Genomic DNA, 21093 nt, shown 5'->3' with positions numbered 1-21093 from the left:
GCCATCTCTCCAGCCCCTCCATTTTTAAAGTCTTACTTGGAGAAGTATTTATTTGATCCTCTGTCCATTTTCAAACTGGGTTTTTTAGACATCAGAATTTACTGTCCTAGAAAAAAGCCTCTTAGAACATATAATTTGCAAATATTTCACCCCACTCTGTGGGAGAATAGTTATTTCCTTGAGGGGATTGTTTTGGCCCTAGATTTTTCTCAGTTCTCCAGTGTGTGTGTGTGTGTGTGTGTGTGTGTTTGTATACTTAAAAGATATAGTAGCATGTTACTACTTGTATGGTTTTCTTTAGCATAACAATTTTTAGAAGATAAATCACAGAATTTACTCACATTCTACCAGCTTTCCTACTGCTATCCCAGAATACCACAAAGCAGTAAGTCACCAGGTCATGGCAGCTCTTAAATCTTACCCCACCTTTTGCAACCTGGATACTTTGAAGGGAATTGGGACATTTTGGAGGCTGTCTTCCTAATGTGGGTTTGTAGGATACTAACTTCATGCTGGTTATACCTAGAGAGGCCTAGCAAACAGTGTCTCTTAGTGTGTGATCATCTCAGGAAGGAGGGTGCTCTGACCTGGATCTCTTAGCAAGGTGAGAGTCACCTGCAGTGTCTTTACTGCACACACAGTGATTGGTTTCCATTTGTGCTTGGATATAATCCCCAGCAAGACAAAACAATAATAATAATAATAATAATAATAATAATAATAATAATAATAATAGAGCTGGGCATTGGTGGCACACGCCTTTAATCCCTGCACTTGGGAGGAAGAGGCAGGTGGATCTCTGGTCTACAAGAGCTAGTTCCAGGACAGAGAAACCCTGTCCTGAAAAACAAAAACAAAACAAAATAATAATAATAATAATATATGTAAAGCCTGGGTCAGCCTGGCATTGAACACATTTGATACTGAGTCAGAGGCAAGCAGAACTCTATGAGCTTGCAGCCAGCCTGGTCTACAAAGTGAGTACAGGCTAGCCAAGGCTATGTAGTGAGACTCTCCCAAAACCAAAAATCCAAACCCAAACAAAACATAAAAGCCTTTTTTTCTCTTTGCAAATAACATTTTGGAAGGTAATACATTAAGGTTATACAACCATTCTTCTTCTCGTCTTTCTTCCTACTGATTTTAGGATTCATCAATCAACCTTGCTTATGGGAGGAGTACTGTGGTTCAATTTCTCTCATCCCTTGTCCATTCATTAACTGGAAGTTCTTCTGTAAGGAAAAACTGTCCCTCCATCTCCATTTGCTCAATTATACACTTTTTTTTTTTTTTTTTTGGTTTTTCGAGACAGGGTTTCTCTGTAGCTTTGGAGGCTGTCCTGGAACTCACTTTGTAGGCCAGGCTGGCCTCGAACTCACAGAGATCCGCCTGCCTCTGCCTCCCGAGTGCTGGGATTAAAGGTGTGCGCCACCAACGCCCCGGCTCAATTATACACTTCTATTATTGTGGATTAGTTAAGTTTTATCCTTTGTATATGTCGCTTTCACTGCTCCTTGCTTCTGAGTCTCAGGCTGTCTTTGGTGTCCTTTTGGAAGCAAAAGGGTGTCCCCCCAGCACACCCTTACTTTCTGGCTGGGAATACACAGCTGAGTGGGAGAAGGGCTCACTTAAAATATACGTCAGGCCCTGGATTCAATTGTGAGAAAGAAAAAAAATAAAACCAAAAGCTCTCAGTTCCTGGCCAGAGTCGGTGACTCCCTCCAACACTGCAAACTGTCCTTCTGTATGAACGCAACGCTGGGCTCTCGGGAAATTAGCTCAGAGCTCGATCAGCTCTTCTGGGATTTCTTGGGCTCAACAGTCCAGTAAGGGATGTAATATACACCGAAAACCATCAGCATTTCTATAACGTGACACAGAAAGTAAGTTAAGCGCTGGTGAGATGCTCATCGAGTAGACAGCACTAAGTGAGTTACCCTGATGCTGATGTCAATCCTACTACACTTGAACTGTATAAAATTTCAGGTACATAGGAGGCAATGCATATGCTAATTAGCGTGATTTAGTGATTCTCAAAACGTACCAAGCCACCATGTTGAGCTCGGCTAGTGGCACAGACCTGTAATCTCAGCTGTCTGGGAGGTTGAGGCAGGAGGATCTGAAGTTCAAGGCCATTCTGAGCTGTAGCCTGAGGTTATGGCTAGCCTGGGTAAATGGTGAGGCCCTGAACACTTATCTAGCATAGAGTCCTAGATTCAATCCCAGTACTACAACAACTACAACAACAAAACCCAAAGAACAAAAAATACACTGTAAGTCAGGTGGTGGTGGCACACTCCTTTAATCCTAGCACTCAAGAGGAGCTCTGTGAGTTCAAGGTCAGCCTGGTCTGCAGGGTTCCAGGACCAGCCAGGGCTAGACAGAGAAACCTTGTCTAGAAAAACAAAGCAAAAATTGTGCCTTACATCGCAAATGAGCATATTTTTTTATTGGTTGATTTTGGTCCCCTGTGCACACACAAAGCAAGGAGAGAGGAAAGTTTGGCTGCATGTGAGAGCAGGTTGATTCAGTGCAGCTAGAGGGTACCCAAAGGGGAATGTTTTTCATGTTCTGACCTAGGGTAGACACTGACCCTACTCTCACCCCTGGGTAGGGGTCAGTGTACTGGACGTGGGATGGAGAGTGTTTGCTGTGGCTCACCCACAAGGACCTGCATCCTTATCCTCGGTCCACACATACAAACAGGCTCGGCCACCTCTGCTTATAACCCTAGCACTGGGGAGAGGGACAGGTGGGTCCCAGGAGGCCAGTGCCCAGCCAGACTAGCCACAAACTGTGCTTCCGGTTCAGTGAGAACACGCCTCAAGGGAAGAAGGCACAAAGTGACAGAACACCAGTGTCGTCTTTTGCCCTAGGAACACACGCCTGCACACACCTGACGAAGGGGGTGGGGAGACACTAGGTGTAACAAGAGACACATGCGGTGGCTTTAGGCAGGCCAGAGCCAGAGGCCCCTGAAGGTGACGGGGGAGCTTAGATAGCTACCGCTCTATCTAAGATGGCAGTGCCTGGGTGGCTGTTCGGCTGGGTCAGGCTCACCCCCAGTCCCAGGAATGCTGGTCAGATAGCCTTCTAGCTCACCATGCTTGACTCAGTACCCACTCCTTCAAGCTCTGTATGTAGGTTTCTTTGTAACAGGAACAGGCTCTGGCCAGCCTAGGTAGCTCCAGTGGGTCAAGCCTAGATGCCCCCTCCTTAGCTGGCAGCTGAGACCTGGAGGGTTCGGTAGATCCACTTCACCGACGGGCTCTCACTTTGCTCTTTCCCACCTGTTTACAAATGGAAATGTGATTTCTGGATTCTGGTTCTGGCTAGGGCCTGACCCGAGAAGAGACTGAGAAAGTCCCCTTCGACATCTCTGTCAGCTGGGTACAGGATGGTATCACGGAAGGGCTGTGGTCGGGCAGAACCTCCCGGCCATGAAGGACTGTGGCGTGGTTTGTGCCACTCACGGTACCTTTGGGAACTAGCTGCCTGCTTTGATGTTGCTTTTCTCAAGGCCTGAAGGCTTTCCAGGAAAGCAGCGGGGGAGGAGGGGAAGGCAGTGCAGAGCCAAGAGTGTCTGCTGCCTTCTGGGGAGGGGGCTCAGGAAGTGAGGTGCTGTCTACAGAGGAAGTGAGAAGCAAACACCCCCAAACTTCCCTTCAGCCACAAGGAGGGGAACCGGGTTTTAGTTTTAGCAGAGCTGTGGGCCCAGGGTTGGGGAAACAGAAGGTACAGCCCAGGGTGGGGAGAAAGGAAGGAGGCACTATTTGCACCATCTGGCAGAGAAGGAGTCTCTGCCTTGGACACGAAGGAAGTCAAGGGCCTAGGACGTCCCCACACTTAGGAAGTGGAGAGAACAGAACCTCTGAGCCAGGCTGCGAAAGCCAGCACACTAGCTCACGTGGTGCATGTCTGCAGCCTTGGCCAGACGCCTGCTTCCAGCAGTGCCCAGCCACACAGCTCGGCACGCGCCTCCGCTCACATGAATGCACACCAAGCCGGAGCTGCGATGAGGGCTTACTCTTCCAGTCCGTACCTTTTCTCTAAAGTTGACATAGATTTGTAATGATTTATGGGTACAGTATCCTAATTCAATACATGTATACAGTGTGTGACAGTCACATCAGGACTGCACGTGGCCTTTCTCTGTAGCCCTTATCACAGCTGCATTTTACAACGGTCCAGTGCTTGATAAATGTGGACTTTCTTGATAGGGAGCTCTAAAATATCCGCTGGCTTCATGAGTGACCTTGCTTAAAAATTCCTCAGCAGCTGCTTGGACATGAATCCCAGCATCTGAATGAAGATCAGCTTGATTTGCCACAAGCTTGATTTGGCCAATGAATTCTGACAGTGATTTGCAATTAAGTGGGGGAACCTGAGGTGGGTGTTACAATTGGAGTATCTGTAAACCACTCCCATGAAACCCTCAGTTTTAGGGTGAGAGTATAAAGAGTCGGAGTCACTGAGAGGTGATGAGTTTAGGGGTGGAGTCCTTTAGGATGAAATTAGTGCCCTTACAAAAGAGGCCATAAACCAATAGTGGTGGCTCATGCCTGTAATCTCAATACTCAGGTGACCGAAAGATAGATTACCAAAGTTCAGGTTCAAGGTCAGTCTGGAATACAGTGAGATCTCTTCTGAACAAGAACAGAAACAAAACACAGAGGCCCAAGAAACAAAATAGAGAGGCCTTAATTACAGCCTGGCTCCTCAGGCCTCTTTCATCTGTCTAACTCCTAGAGAAACCTCTAGACGCTTTCTAGCACACCAGAATACAATGACAATGAGAAGGCTTTATCTTTGAACCTGAAACCCATCCTTTCCTAGACACTGAATATTTGTCACAAGCCTGATCTTACACTCCTCGGCCTCTAAAGCTGTCAGAAAGAAATGTCTGTTGCTCGTAACCCAGCAATGTCTGTTGCTCAAGTGGTTTTGGTTTTGCTATGGCAGCCAGAGGCAGGGGGATTCCTCCAGCACTCAGGGGCTGGCAGCCAGTAGGACAGATGGACAGGGCAGGTGACAGTAAGAGAATACACATGTGTGCTAGCTTTTCTATAAAGAAGCTCTGAGGGGCAGGCATGGTGACACAACCTATAAGCTAAGGCAGGATGATTCTACTGTCAGATCAGGCTGGGCTGGCTACACAATGAGGTCCTTCCTCAGAAGAGAAAAAAACTGAGAGTGGCAGCTCAGCAGTAAGGGTTTGCTGAGCACACACCGCGTACCGGGTTCCATTCTCAGCAAAAGCAAAACAACTGGACGCTTAAGTGAGAAACTAGTAAGATGTTATCTATGAGAAGGGGGACCGAAGAAGAGAGAATGAGTTTGCACTGCATGACTTTTTAAAAACTATTTTGATTTTTCAACTTTGTGAAAAAAAAACCAAGCAAAAAATAAAACTCTAGGTCACACGTGCAATAATCCCAGCACTCGGGAGACAGAGGCAGGTGAATCTCTGTGAGTGGGAGGCCAGCCTGATCTACAGAGTGAGTTCCAGGACAGCCAGGGCTACACAGAGAAACCCTGTCTCAAAAAACCAAAACCAAACCAACCTTCCCCCAAAAACCCAAAAACAACCAATCAAACAAACAAACAAAACAAAATTCTAAGCTTCCAGTGTAGCATACCCTCTCATGCTATGTATGACCCCAGTACAGGTCTACCTAACACCAGCTCTAAAAGACAATTTTGTTTTTGAGACAGGGTCTCACTATATAGCTCCACTATGTAGGCCAAGCTGGCCTCAAACTCATGGGGTGCTGGGATTAGATGCATGTGCCACCATGCCTGACTAAAATAACTTTTGAGATGTTATAAGGAGTTTGGGGTTGAACACACCCTTTTAATCTCAGAGGCAGAGGCAGATAGATCTCTTGAATTTAAGGCCAGCATCGCCTACAGAGAGTTACAGGACAGCCAGGGCTGCATAGAGGCACCTGGTCTCAAGTAGTCAGCGGTATCTGGGATATGTCCTTAAAGCCCTGGGTCCGTCACCAGCACTCCAAAAATAAATCACATAGAAGTGGAGAGTGGCTCACATTTGTACTCCACTGCTTGGAAAGCTGAAGATTGACTACAAATTGGAAGTCAGGCTGGGTAATATGATGAGTTCCAGGAAGCCACTCTGAGCTACAGAATGAGAATTTGTTTCAAAAACAAAACAAAACAACAATTAAAAAACAAAACCACTTGACCAAGTGTCCTTTTGATCCAGTCTTGCTGGCATCACAGGCCTGTACCATCACTATGGGCTAACCAAGTTCATTCTAAAGATTCCCCAGCTGTGTCCATCTACAGTCCAGCACAAATGAGCACAGAAAACATCCTAGGAGAAGATGAGGCAGCCTGGCCAGGTGTGTGTGTGTGTGTGTGTGTGTGTGTGTGTGTGTGTGTGTGTGTGTGTGTGTGTGTGCAGACTCTGAACATGGGTACCAACCCCTTCACGCCCTTTCTTCTCCAGGGTAAGAGGAGGCTTCTGAGTCCCCAGTCTGTGGTGTGGGCACAGTAACCCTACTCAGAAACTGTTGAGAACTACTGTCAAGTAAGTGCTGCCTTTATGGGGAGGGGTCAAGTGAACCTTTCACAGGGGTTGCATATCAGATGTTTACATACAACTTGGGGGTCAAGAGGTCAGAGGTTGAGTCAGGTGGGAATAAGTAGGCAAATGACGCCGGGCGGTGGTGGCGCACGCCTTTAATCCCAGCACTCAGGAGGCAGAGGCAGTGGGATCTTTGAGTTTGACACCAGCTTGGTCTACAGAAGGAGTTCCAGGACAGGCTCCAAAGCTACACAGAGAATCCCTGTCTTGAAAAACCAAGAAAAAAAAACAAAAAACAAAAACAAACAAACAAAAAAAAAACAGGCAAATGACTTCTGGAAATGCCCAGAGCTGCTGTGGGCAATTTCTAGGGGGGGTGTTACAAAAGGACCAATCAGCCCTTATATCAACCTAGTTGTGTAAAGTCTTTGGAAACTTAGCCCCTAGGACCACACTCCAAGAGTTCCAGGGTCCTTCACAGCTTCCCGCTGGGGGTCAGAATCAAATTTAGGCTGAGATGGAAGAGAAATGCAGCCCAGTAGTACCTACTGCTCAGGCCCTGCTGGTGACAATATCAACACCAGCATGGAACAACCCTCCTTTTAAAAGACCTGTTTAAAACTAACAAACAACAAACAAAAAACAGTGCTCCTGATGGAACCTGGGCTTTTCAAGCTCTTTACTACTGGGTTACAGAGCTCAAGGACCAGCACAAGATTCAGGATGCTGTGCCTAACTGGGTTCTTCTAAGCACCTACTGGGATTTTAGAAATCAGTAATAACAGCAATGATAATTCACCTTAATAACAGCCTGCCCCCTCGCACCTCTTTCATCTTTGTAACTTCCAGAGCTGAGAAAAACGGTAATTATGGAGCAGGTGCCACACCCCAGTGATGATGTGTTATTAATCATGCGCCCTGGCTGGGAAACTGAGGCTCTTGTTCCAGTGCAGACCCCCGGTACTTGAGTGGCAGGGTAGTTGGGAACTGCACTTTTGGGAAGATGTTCAAGGGGAGTGTGTATCTACTCCAGATGTGGATGGGGAAGAAGGTGCAGACAGATCACAGATACAGGTCCCAAGCGTTCTCACAAAGCTGCAGCAGGACCTGGTGGGCAGCCCTGGCATAGAATTAGGGCCTTTGTCTTTGAGTCCCTGTTCTACAGTCCTGGAGTACAGGAAAGCAGGTCAATGGCTGCCTGAGCCATACCTAGTCGAGGGGACCACAGGGTAAGAGAGGGCTCGGCACTCCACAGTTGCATATCAAAGAAGAGGCAATGGCATGTCAGGGAGTGGGCAACTGGCACCCTTGCTTAGGATGTTGGGACCTAAGCAAGAGCAGGTCAAGACTAGGAACTACAGTTCAGAACCCGACATTTTTAAGACCCTGGATTCAATCCTCAGCACAGGAAAAAAAATGTCACTGAAAAACTGCTTCTTAGGACCAAGCTTATCACTGTAGTACCTTTTCACCTTTGGCAATGGTCTTCAAACAATGAGGTCCTTTCCACAGCAAGGCCTGTCTTGTCACTACTGTGGGACACTGCAGAGGATGCCCTGGTGGCCTGTCACTCAAGAGGGCAGGTGGAAACCCACAGTGGACCTTTCCCACTCGTATCCAAGGAGGAAAGCAGTGAAAACTCAAATTAGGATAGCAGATAACAAGAATCTACAGATATACTTACAGCCTACTGTGTGCCTAGCATAGCCTACTGTGTGCCTAGCACTGTGCTGGAAACAGAAACTTCAGCTTCCAGGGAACTAGAAAAGCCAGGGCAGGAAGCCACCAATGACCTCCTCTTCTGGTGCTCCCAGCTTCTCTTCAGCCAGTCAGAAAGCTGACCAAAGCACTCGGGAAACCCTAGGCTAACACTCTAAATAGTTATCTAGGTTCAAGAACTGGCTTTCTTTAATTTAAGCACAACCAATGTGATATTAAGGCATAACCGGACACTTGAATCCCACCACATAAATTAATTCCTCTCTGTCAGTTTCCCTGTTTGGGGTAGGAGTGTTGAGACTGGGTCTCACTATGCAGCCCTGGTTGTCCTGACACTCACTCTGTAGACCAGGCTGGCCTTGAACTCACAGAGATCTGCCTGCCTCTGTCTCCTGAGTGCTGGGATTAAAGGGCAAGGGCCACCAAACCCAGCTCAGTTCCTCCATTTTTAACTTGAAGGTGGGCCTTGGACTAGATTTCTCTCTTATTCCTTCCAGCCTGTGGAGGCTCTACATTGTTTTGATGTGGTGGCAGATCTCAGATTGATTTACATAAATTTGCATGTTCAATCAAAAACCCTAAACTCCAAGTACAGAAAATCCAATCACTCCATTAGTGCAGCCAGACAGGCTGGAGGGGCTGCCAGGTTCAGGCGAGGGTTGTCAAGGCAGACAGTGGTAGCAACGGGACTTGGGGGAGGGGCTGAGGGAAGCAGGAGGGAAAAGAGGCACCTGTTCTGAGAGACGGAGCTCTGGTGACTCAGGTCTGCACATCAGGGACCCTCACCTAGGCTGTCCTTTTTCCTTCACAGGGCCTGGGGCTGGCCAGCCGCAGAGCCATTCCTCAAGAAGGGCTTGCTGTTTCTGCCTAGCAACAGCTGCATCCTTCACTCTGATAGGAACTCCACCACTAACTGCTTTCTGGGAAACTGACCTCCCTGGGAGTTTCCATTAGCCATTATGAGGGCTTCACAATGGTGAGGGGGGTTTCTTGGGGTTTAACCTACAAGCCTTCTGCAGAGGCTTACTCACAGGGTAGTGGGGCTAAGCCTCGAGGGCTCCCCAGGTCAAGGGCAGCCAACAGAAAAGACAACCCAGGAGAATGTGCCTCACACCCCAGGACCTCTCTAACCACCACAGTCTCTGACAATACTCCCCTTCACCTGGGAGACTCAGGATGAAAGAAACATGAAGCCTTCTGGCTCTGGGGCTGGAAAGCAAGTCCTAACCTGGACCTGAAAGGGCCCTACCTCAAAGAAGCAAGGGGGCTGGGAAAGACAGGGCTGTGGCCGCGTCTGCTTGCTGCCTGGGAGCTGGGTGAACACAGAGGTGCATGTGTAGAGCCAGAAGGTAGGATGGGCAACAGCAGTGGGGCCCTCCTTGCCCTCTTCCCACAAGAGGCTGGATGAATGTGCAGGCTCTCTGGCTCAGATCCTAAAACAAGTCCCAACAGCTGAGATGCAAACTGTCTCCTGGGAATCTGCCTACCCCGCTGGCCCTTGGCTGCCTCCCCTTCTCTCAACCCCTCCCCAAAGATCCAACTCAAAAGACTGGCCCAGTCATGATGTCTCACCTTGATGGGTGGGCCGGACCTGAGCCAGCAGGAGTTCCTATCCCAAGGCACCAGGGTGAGCAGAAGAGGACTATTCACAGGCTGAAGGGAGTTATTCTCTCAATCCAAAAGTCTAACCCTGACAAACTGCGGCCCAGCGTTTTAAGCTCTCTCAATGGAGCCAGCCTGCTGGAGGACCTCTCTCCCCTCTCCAGTCACCCACCAGTGGGAGGAATTTTTACATCATTCCGGTTTTACTGATGAGCTTTGAAGAAGAGGATTGAGCCCCGTAGAAGCAAACTATCTTGCTCAAGGTCAGAACAGGCTGGAGCGCAGGGCCCAAAGCGCCTGACCCTGGGCCCTCACACGAACCTTCCCCACCTCCTTCCCTGCAGCCCGGAGCAGCAGCGTCCCTGTCTAGGCTTTTACTCTCTCAAAGGCTGGAGCTGGAGGAAGATCCTATAAAGCCAAAGACACCTTAAACATGGAACACAGACAGACACTGGAAGCAAAACCCAACGATCTCTGTGGGAATGCCTCTCTAAACAAAAATGCTCGTGGTTTCTCTGGAGCAAGAAACCCTACTCATCTCACACTGGGGCTGGGGTTCAAAAATCTGAGAGCCAGGCTTTCAGGCCAGATTGGAGGGGGTTTCTGTAAGATAAAAGAGGCTCTACAACAAAGCAATTGTGCAACGTTCACTTCCCCTCAAAGGATCGGGCACACAATAGTTAGGATTCTTTCTCCACGGTTCCTCAGGCCAGTTCTGGTCCCCGGCCTCTGTCTCCAGCCACTTCCTCTGGCTGACAATTGTGTTTAAGCAGGAGGACCCGCTGGAGAAGGGAAGAGAGAGTTCGTAGAGGGGAACTAACAGATTGCCTTTAACGCTAAGGAAGCCCTCAAGCCTGAGACCTCTGGCTCCGGGGAAGCGGCCGTTAAAAAGCAGCTGCTGGGCAGGCTGGGTGGGTTTGGCTGAGCCCTCTGAAAAGCCAAACCTATGGGGAGGTGAAGGCCTTCTGCGCCTTGGGACAGTGCCAAGGCTAGAGAGACAAGAGGGGCCTTCCGCCCAGGATGTGAAGAAAGAGAGAGAGAATTGGGGTTCCAACAGCCGCTTTCCCGGGCCTGCTAAACCAAGGCAATATCGGGCGCAGATACATTCTCTGCATTTCTTTTAGCACCCCGGGCCAAACCCAGAAAGCCTTTTCTGTCGGGGCTGCCCAGCCCTTGGCCCCCTCGGCCTCCTCTATTCAGCATGCAGCTTGTCGGGTTCCTTCCTTCCCACAGCCCCTCAAGAGCCTCAGTGGGGTTGTTCCCAAGACCGGGTCACTCCGCCTTTCCCCGCCTCCCCCACGCCCTACAGCCCCGGGCCACAGGGACTGGAAGGAGTACGAAGGGGTGCTCCAGGCTCCAGTCTGCGCCTGCGCTTTGGGGAGAGCCCCCACCCCCACCCCCGGCAACCCAGCACCGCTAACACAGTACCGGGACCGTGGGATACGGGTAGGGTGGGATGCGGTGAGGGCAAGGTCAGTGCTTTCAAAGAGGGAGGGAGACCCGCCACCGGAACATCCCCCACTCCCGAAAGTTTCCCTTCCGGGGCCACCGAGTGTGCGCGAGGATGGCGCTAGGGGCGAGAGGGGGTGGGGTGGGGGTGGGCAAAGTCACAACAGGACCCCTCCTGGGAGAGTGCGGCGGGAGGGACTGGCAGGTGACGAGGTACGGGCCGGAAGCCTCGCTGCCCCTTCAAGTCCTAAGGCTGCCACCAGAGCCTTTCACTCCACACTACCCGGCCCCCGCCCAGGGCGCACGGCCCCCCACCTCAAAGCCGTTAAATGCCAATCAGGCCTGGACTCACCGAGATCAGGTGCAGAGCTCGGCAGGCCTGGTCCGCCGGGTCCATGGCCGCATCTTGGGGGGGGGCAGAAAAAGAGGGGTACCGAAGCCGCCTCTTGATGTCAAGGCTTTAAAGGGGCCAAGGAGCCCCGCCCCTCGCCGAGACCCTGCCTCTCTCCTCCCGCGCAGCCAATCCACGCTCGCCCTGGGCGCGCGCCCCGCCCAGCACTGGCCAGATGTTCCCAGGACGAGAGCTAAGTCTGCCCGGTCGGCGCGCGCCGCTTCCGCCTGCCCGCCAGCTCGGGTGGGTAGGGCCTTTCCCCTCCCCCTCGACGGAGAGAACCTCTTCGCCTGTCCGGAGCTGACCGGCAAAACCTTCTTCCCAGTGCCCGGGGTTGGGGATGCCGGGCCGGGCGGAGTGGGAATGGGATGGGGACGTTTAGAACGGAGAGAACTAAGTAGGTTCCCGCGGGCCCACGGGCATGCGCGTCTGCGTCTGTGGGTCTGGGCGTGCACGTGTGTGTGGTTGAGAGCGTGTTTGTAATTTGCCTTCCTGCTTACGTGTGGTGTGTAAATCTATGGGAAGAGGCCCGAGTGTCTCCTTGGCCTTAGATGCTCCCGTCTCTCTCTCTTCCTTCTCTAAGTCGGGGTCTCTGCAGATATCTGGAAATTAGGGGAGGAACAGGCACTGTTTGTAGAAAGCAGTGTATGTTTAAGAGGCAAAGCAGACACGGTCGTGATTGCTCAGGCTTTTAATCCCTGCACTCGGGAAGCAGAGTAGGCAGATCTCTAAGTGCAGAAAAAGGACACTGCCTTGGTATTTAGCCACTTCCTATCGGGGAAAAGAAAAGTGCAGTTCAAACCACTGGCATACAGGAAACAAGCTAATTCGCTCACTCAGACTCTTGCATCCTAAGAACTCAGTACCTGGTCTATTTGTTGCTACCGGCTTGCTAAAACAGGGTCTCTGTATAACCCTGGCTAACCAAGAACTCACAATATAGGCCAGACTGACCTCAAACTTGCTGTGATTCTACAGCTTCTGCCTCCATTTTGGTCCCTGGATCTTTATAACCTTCACAGCCTGCACCGAACTGGCCTGGCTGTGCACGTTTTCAACTGTATCACACGTTGGACACAATGTATATTTTTATTAAAATTGCTTCTGTTGTAAGTATGCAGGATGAGCCTTAAAGTGAAATTGTCTAAGGGAACATAGGGTTGTCAGGTTGGCTGGGATTAATTTAACAGTTTCTCTCTGAAGAAGGCATCTTACTTAAAGTGGGATTTTGAAATGGAGAACTTGTGTAAGATCTAAGCAGGACAAGAAAGTGGTAAAGCACTAATTACCTGCATGGGATAGCAAATGAATGGGTAGGAAGTGGGGAAAGTTAACTCAAGAAGTTTTGTGTGGAAAGCAGAATGAACATGTGGATAAAGGAGTCGTTTTGGATTTAAAAACAACAAAAAACAAACAAACAAGGGTCTCTTGTAATTCAGGCTGACTTCAAACTCTCCATCCTCCTGTCTCAGTCTTTGGGTTGCAGGTGTGCCACCATGCCCAGATCTTTACACACGTCAAGCAAGCACTGCATCATGGAACCAAATCCACGGTTTCCCTTTTCACCTTATTTCTTCAAGGTCAATTATGGCATCTGTGGAACACTACAGGACTGATTAATCTTTGCCCAATCATCTAATATCTAACGAATAGGGATTAATGGGTTGATCCTGGGAGTATAACAAAAATTAGACACAGTTCTTTCCTCAAAGGGCTCGAAAGTCCAATAGGAATGCTGTATCTGTTGTATTCCTGTGCCTTGGGATGGAAGTCTTAAGCCTGCCAGTCATTTCTAACTATTTTTGAATGTTTGCGAGTAACTGAATTTTTGGAAGCAAACAATATCTAGATTTTTATTAACATGTTTACCCTTATTTAATAAACACAGGCAGAACATTTGCATGTCCTTGCCCTCCTAACAGACTCTTACACACTTGATATTTTGGCTATCGGATTTGGCAGACTTTATGCTTCACAGACCTTCATTCTTAGAGACAAGATGTGAAACTGTAGCAGTGTTCCATGGCTATTTTCTTTTGATTCAGTTTTATTAATCACTTGATTAAAACTTTGAATTCCCAAGGTTGATTCTCCATTCTTATTATACATCACTAATCACGTCCTTTCCTTGTTTGTAATAAGACAAGCTAGGCTTCTGGGGTGTCTGACACTGCAGGCTGTTTACAAACCCGTGTGATGGTGTGGCATAACTATGTATATAGTAATGACGGCCTCGGAGAGCCACACCCTCACTACTCACACCAGCATTTGGATTGGATACTCTCACTGTTTTTTTAAAAAGTTATTTTTTGTGCATGGGTGTTTTGCCTGCATATATATCTGTGCACCAATTGGGTGCTTACTGCCCACAGAAGTCAGGGGGAGGACATCAAATCCCCCAGACTTAACTGAGACTTAACCCAGGTCCTCTACAAGAACAAGTACTCATAAGCACTGAGCCATCTTCCCATATTCTCGGCTGTAGTACTGTGTGGTCAGCCATTCAGTGTTGGGCATCTTCACTTTTTAGGGGTTGACATCATAATCACTTTACTGTTTACTGTTGTTGTACCAGTTGATAAGATGACCCAGATTTAGGACTCTGGGCATTAATTGTGGTCAGGTTGCTAATTGACTTCTCAGAATACCCTTACCTGCTTATTCTTCAAGTTGGATCAATTCCAAGACACAATCTAGATGTTACTACTACTGCCAAGTAAGAGGAAGGAGCTGGCTAGGGTTCAGTTCATTTTCTCAATAGGAGTAAGTCATTGCCAATACACTTTGAAATCTCTTACCTGCAAGATATGATGGGTCTGCTCACATCCTTGAACTTCTGTTATGAGTTGGACCCAGTGGTCCAGGCCTGTAGTCCTAGCTACTTGGGAAGACCACAAGTTCAAGGCCTCTCTGGGCTACAGAGTGATTTCAAAGGCCAGTTTAGGCAACTAAATGAGACCCCCATCTCAAAAAGTAAATAAAAGCCTAGGGATGTAGCTCAGTGGTAGAGTACCTGCCTAGTGTGTGTGAGGTCCTGGGTTCAGTATTCCAAATTTTTGCTGAGTCTTTATTCTATGCTAGGCACTGTGCACATAGTATTAGGGATGATTTCCTAAGTAGTAGGGATGACTCTGGAAAAGAAAGCAATGTGAAAACTATACTTAGTCCTAAGGGCAAAGTTGAGCCTTTACATGGCATTAAGTGAGGGTTGAGGGTTGGGATAGAGCTGAAGGGATTTGTATTTTGTGTTTCCTTTTTCCTTTTTTTTTTTTTTTTTAAGAAAGGGTCTCACTGTGCAGCCTTGGCTTGCCTGGAACCTCCTGTGTAGAACAGGCTGACCTGGAACTCAGAGATCTGCCTGTTTCTGCCTCCCAAGTGCTGGGATCAGAGGTGTGCCACCAAACCTGGCTTCAGATTTGTATTTTGGAAAGAGTACTAAGGCCACAATGTGAACAGAGGTAAGACTGAAGTCAGGGCCACCAGACAGAAAATATTTATAACAACTGAGGAGAAAACTGAGAAGTGATGGGTACAAGATGATTTAGAGAAAACGGAGCAGGCTAGGCCTGGTTCTGCACACCTTTATCCCACCTCTCAGGAAGCAGAGGCACATGGACCTCTGGGAGTTCAAGACCAGGTTGGTCCACATATGAAGTTTCAGGACAGCCAGGGCTGTATAAGGCAGACAAGAAGCTCTGCCCTAAGGCCGGTACCCCACATCTATTTGCAGAGTGAATTCCCACAACAAAAGATGCTGGAGAAAGGAGGTTTAGGAGATGACATGCTTACTTCCAATCAGGTTGACACTGAATGCCCAGAAGACATCTGACTAGAGATCCTCTTCCTTTCCAACTGCTGCTGTTCCTTAGGAGAAGCTACAAACATGCTGCATATGAATCCCAATCCTTAGGACAACACAAGTTCCCAGAGACAATCTTGTCTGTGCTGTATTGCATCATCTAACATAGAGAATCCCATCATTTTCTATGTGTGCCATGATCTGAAAAGATTAGGATGCTAAAACTCATTTCTATATGTGGCATGAAAGCAGACGAGAGACTGGGGACGAGACTAGCAGGAATGGGGGAAGGACAGTATGAAAGCTTGAGTACAGTTAAAGTACATGTGCTTTATGGTACTCAGAGTTATGTAATATATATATCAGTGTGGTGAGGGGAGAGTTTGAGTACAGTTAAAATACATGTGCTTTATGGTACTCAGAGTTATGTAATATATATATCAGTGTGGTGGGGGGAGAGCTTGAGTACAGTTAAAATACATGTGCTTTATGGTACTCAGTTATGTAATATATATCAGTGTGGTGGGGGGAGAGCTTGGGGGTACGGCTGGACAGATGGTTCGGAGATTAAGAGCACTGACTGCTCTTCTAGAGAACCTGGGTTCGATTCCTAGTAGCACCCCAACTATCTGTAACTCTAGTTCCAGGGAATCTGACACCCTCTTCTGGCCCAGCAGGTACCAGGCAGGCATGTAGTTCACACAGATACATGAAGACAAAACACCTTCATACACATTAAATAAGTAAATAAATATATGTTGGCTTTTGGATAAGTAATTTTGAAGCTCAAGAGAGGATTTGGACTAAAGAAATCTAAGAGTGATTAAAACTGGGGTGCTGTAACAGAACCCCAGGGAAGCCAGCATTAGACAGAGGTCTCCAGAGGAGAAAGAAAATCAGAGGGATGTCACCAAAGTCCAAGCCAGATGACCAGGGACCAACTTATTTCCAGTACTGCAAAGGTTGGGTCAGGACAGACATTCAAGTTGACTTTAGCCACACATCAGTGGAGACCAGCAAAACCAGATTTTGAATGGTTGAGAAAGACATACATAGTAATGGAGACAGGAAGTGTTTAAATCTTCCAAGCATCTTGACTGTGCTGTTAGAGAAAAAAAACACGAGGCAGATATAGATGAACATGAATGAGGCAATAGGGTATCCATAAGAGTTGTTTTAGTCAGCTTTAGGAAGGCATTGCTTAATTTAGAAAATTATTTAAATTTAATCTTCTAAAAGTGTGTGCATGCAGGGCCAGGGAGATGGTGCAGTCAGTAAAGTGCCTGCCATGCACACATGGGGACCTCAGTTAAGATCATTGGTATAAAAGCATGGTGTGGGGCTGGAGAGATGGCTCAGAGGTTAAGAGCACTGACTGCTCTTCCAGAGGTCCTGAGTTCAATTCCCAGCAACCACATGGTGGCTCACAATCATCCATAATGAGATCTGGTGCCCTCTTCTGGCATGCAGGCATACATGGAGGCAGGATGTTGTATTCATAATAAATAAATCTTAAAAAAAAAAAAAAAAAAGCATGGTGTGGTGGTGCAGCAATGTAGAGTGAGATCCCTGAAGCTCATAGACCTGCCAGCCTGGTCAACTAATATGTTCCGGGTTCAATGACAGACTTTGTTTCAAAAAATAAGATGGAGTGATCTAGGAAGACATCTGATGTCAAGATGTCAATCTTTGTCCACCATAAGCATCACACACACACACACACACACACACACACACACACACACACACACACACACACACACGCTGTATGACTCATACTTACACCACACCTGTACAGTGCATGTAGGGGCTGGGGGAGATCTCTGTCAGTACAAGTACGAGGATCTAAGTTTGGATCTCCAGCACCCACATAAACAGTTGACTGTGTGAGACAACTTGTGCCTGTAATCCTGGTTCTGGGGAGGCAGAGGCAGGGACAGGCTCGCTGACCCAAGAGTCTCTGGCTAATTCCTGTCTCTGGCTCCCATTCCATCTTGCTGCCTACGTCGTGGGAGCACGTATGACTTTTGTTAAGTGGTCCTATTGCCTGAACTTGTAGTTGGGCTTCCGTGGCACAGCTGAGCCATCTCTCTCACCTTGCTTTGTAAGACAGGGGTCCCACTATCTAAGCAGAGCTGGCCGAGTGGGCTAGGCTGGCCGGGTGGAACCCCAGGGATATGCTTGTGTCTTCTTCCCCTACACTAGGATTACAAATGTGCATCACCACTAGCTAAGCAGTTTACTGAGCTATCTCCCAGATGTGTTTTTTTCTTTTTGCAATTGCAGTTTTTGGCTATCCCATAGTTTGCTTCTAATTATTCACTTGTGTCAGGTAATTATAATGTTTTAACACTACATATGTACCCTTGCATACTTATGAGAGTATATCCACAGGATAGTCTTTGGGGGTGGTTTTAAGACAGGGTTTCTCTGTGTAGCTCTTTAGGCTGTCCTGGAACTCACTCTGTAGACCAAGTTAGTCTCGAACTCAGAGATCTGCCTGCCTCTGCCTCCTGAGTGCTGCCTGGCCCTCAGGATATTCTTTACAATGTAATTTCTAAGTATAGTATACATTTTGATAAGTATTGACAATTGTCTTCCATAACAGCCATGCTAATTTACATTCCAACTAACAGTACACAAAACAATCTATTTTCTTAGTTTTACACACATGAGTGTTTTGCTTTTAACCACACACATACCTGGTGCCCATGGAGGTCAGAAGAGGGCCTCGGATCCCGGGGCTAGAGGGGGGCAGACGGTTATGAACTGCCATGTGGGTGCTGGCAGTTGAACCCAGGTCCTCTGGAAGAGCAGCCAGTGCTCTTAAGTCAACAACAAAACCTGGACGCCTATCAGTATTGTTCTAACCAGAGAAATGAACTCTATTGTTTTTATTGGGATGAAATTAACAAGATTAAGCAAGTTTTCATTCTGGCTTGGTAGTTCACACTGTAATCTCAGCATTTGGGAAACTGAAGCAGGATGATTGCCATGAGTTCAAGGCCAGCCATAAGTCCTTGTCTCAAAACAAACAATACCCCAAGTATTTAAAATAGGTGATTATGTCCTTTCTCTCCCTCCTCTCTCTCTCTCTCTGATATGTAAAATAGGCTGGCTTGGAACTCACAGATCTGCCTGTCTTTGCCTCCCCAGTGCTGGAATTAAAGGCGTGTGCCACCATGTCTGGCCTGTCAGTTTTTTTCTGTGAATGTCATTTTCTGAGATTCACAAATTTCTGTGATTAGTCCTTTGTCAGATATAATAAAAGTAATTTTCTTAGTTGGTTCTCATGAAACTGTTTTTCCCCCCTTTTAGTCAAATGCATGTGGCTTCTGAGTGTTTTGTTATGTGTGGAAAGTATTTCAAAATTTACAATTGCTCTATTCTGACAACAGCCTGTCACCAGATCATCCTGTGTTCTTCTCTGGCCACAAAGTCCCTTTCTTCAGGCTCACAGAGACAGCTCCTTGCCCATCACCCTCCTGGAGTCTCCTGTCCCCACTGCAGCTGACGACTCCTTCCCTGAAGCTCCAGTCACACCAGCTGCTGCCGGGCTTGGTGGCACCTACCTCCAGCACTCGGGAGGCAGAGGCAGGGAGATGTCTGTACGTTCAAGACCAGCCTGGTCAGCACTGGAGAGATGGCTCAGAGGTTAAGAGCACTGACTGCTCTTCCAGAGGTCCTGAATTCAATTCCCAGCAACCACATGGTGCCTCACAACCATCTATAATTCAATCTGGTGCCCTCTTCTGGCCTGCAGGCAGAACACTGCATGTGATAAATAAATAAATCTTTAAAAACAAGACCAAAGTGGTCTAGTTCCAGGACAGCCTCCAAAAGCTATACAGAGAAACCCTGTCTCAAAAAAACAACAAAACCAGACTGAACTAACTCTTTAATCGGCTCCCAGGGCTGTCTCACAGCAGCTCGGAGCATGGTGGAAGGATCAGGACATGAAACCTAACTTGCCACAAAACTAAGTGAACTAGCCACATGCTGCTCATGAGCATCTGGAATATGGCTGATCCAAATGTAGATGAACTCCAGACGTATTTAAATGCCAGAACTGGAAGCGGCAGTGTAAGGGGTGGATGGTGGTTCCCACTCTCCTGCTAAGTGAGTGAAAACATTTTCTAGATAATTGATTACACACCTAAAATTTTTGGATACAAGATCTTGTCACAAAGTGCAGGTTGGCCTGCAGCTCCACTGTATAGTTCACACTGTCCTCAAACTCAGCCCCCCAAGTGCAGAGGTTATGGGTGGAGTGCCCCTGCTCCCAGCTCATGTGCTTTAAAAATGTTAATTCATCCCCAGCTTCATTCTCTATTTACGGCTGTTCTGAGGCCTAAAAAGGCTCAACCTACTTGGTGCTGGTGCCTTCCTCACACTGCTTTGATATGAAGATGATCTCTTCTCAGAGAAAAGGTATTTTCATGGTCTTCACAGCCCTCATAGACGGCTAAGCAGTCATTATTTGCTTGGTTCCAGGACCTCATCTTTATGAGCACTAATTACACATTTGCTTCTAGCTGCCACACAGGTTGTAATGAAGTACAGCGGTTCCTCCTAACTGATCAAGCGACCACTCATTCTGTAGCAACTCACTAGCGAGTAGGTCAGCCTCACACTTACAGGCTTTCTTGGCTAAAGCACTCACTGTTCATGGAGGTGATGCCTCTGCATATCCTTGGTCACTGAGGCCATTCTCTGCTGTCAGGTTGTTTGACAGCTGGGCATGGTGGCTCACACCTTTAAACCCAGCACTCGGGAGGCAGAGGCAGGAGGATCTCTGTGAGTTAGAGGTCAGCCTGGTCTACAGAGTGAGTTCCAGGACAGCCAGAGCTACACAGAGAAACCCTGTCTCAAAAAACAAAAACCAACCAAACAAACAAAAGGTATACAGAGAAGCCGGGTGTTGGTGGTGATCCCAGCACTCCAGAGGCAGGTGGATCTCTGGGAGTTCAAAGCCAGCCTGGTCTACAGGGCAAATTCCGGGTCAGAGCTACACATAGAACCACCACCACCCCCCTTTTAAAGTTTTTTTGAGGCAGGGTTTCTCTGTGTAGCTTTTGGAGCCTGTCCTGGAATTCAGTCTGCAGACCAAGCAGGCCTTGAACTCAGAGATCCTCCTGCCTCTGCCTCCCAAGTGCTGGGATTAAAGGTGTGCACCACCACTGCCAGGCAAGAAACCTTGCCTTGAAAAACCAAAAGAAAAAAAAAGGGGGGTGGAGGAGGAATATACAGTCTCCAACTGTGACCACTCACAGTTCCTGTTCTTCCATTCCTACTGTCTCTGACATTTAAAATGTTCCACAGCTCTCAATCAGAGCTCCTCATTGTAACACTTCCTTCTCCTGAAAAACAAGCAAGAGTCATATTTTCTGCCATTTTCCCTTCAAGTCTTTGTTCTAAGAAGCACAATTGTAGCCTGCAGCTTGTTGACAGAGTGTCATCACAAAGTAATGGCACCTTGTTTTTGTTTAATACTTTATTCTGGAAAATATCTTCTCATCTGGGCTCAGGAAAAGGAGAGTGCATTTTCAGATGTGCGGGCAAAACTATGACTGCAGACAAGAC

General features: G+C 47.8%; 1 protein-coding gene across 2 annotated transcripts in view; it reads right to left on the bottom strand.

The window, feature by feature from the left end:
- Positions 1 to 11813, bottom strand: part of Nckap5l (NCK associated protein 5 like) — a 37494-nt gene extending 25681 nt beyond the window's left edge. For both annotated transcript variants that reach the window (XM_013111346.3, XM_005067223.4), the window contains exon 1: positions 11673 to 11813. The gene's annotated coding sequence lies outside the window, so the exon portion shown is untranslated. The remainder of the gene's footprint in view (positions 1 to 11672) is intronic.
- Positions 11814 to 21093: the final 9280 nt, after the last annotated feature.

The sequence above is a fragment of the Mesocricetus auratus genome, unplaced genomic scaffold, assembly GCF_017639785.1.
Source record: "Mesocricetus auratus isolate SY011 unplaced genomic scaffold, BCM_Maur_2.0 Super-Scaffold_100010, whole genome shotgun sequence".
NCBI lineage: Eukaryota > Metazoa > Chordata > Mammalia > Rodentia > Cricetidae > Mesocricetus > Mesocricetus auratus.
This window is presented reverse-complemented; position numbering and strand designations above follow the sequence as displayed.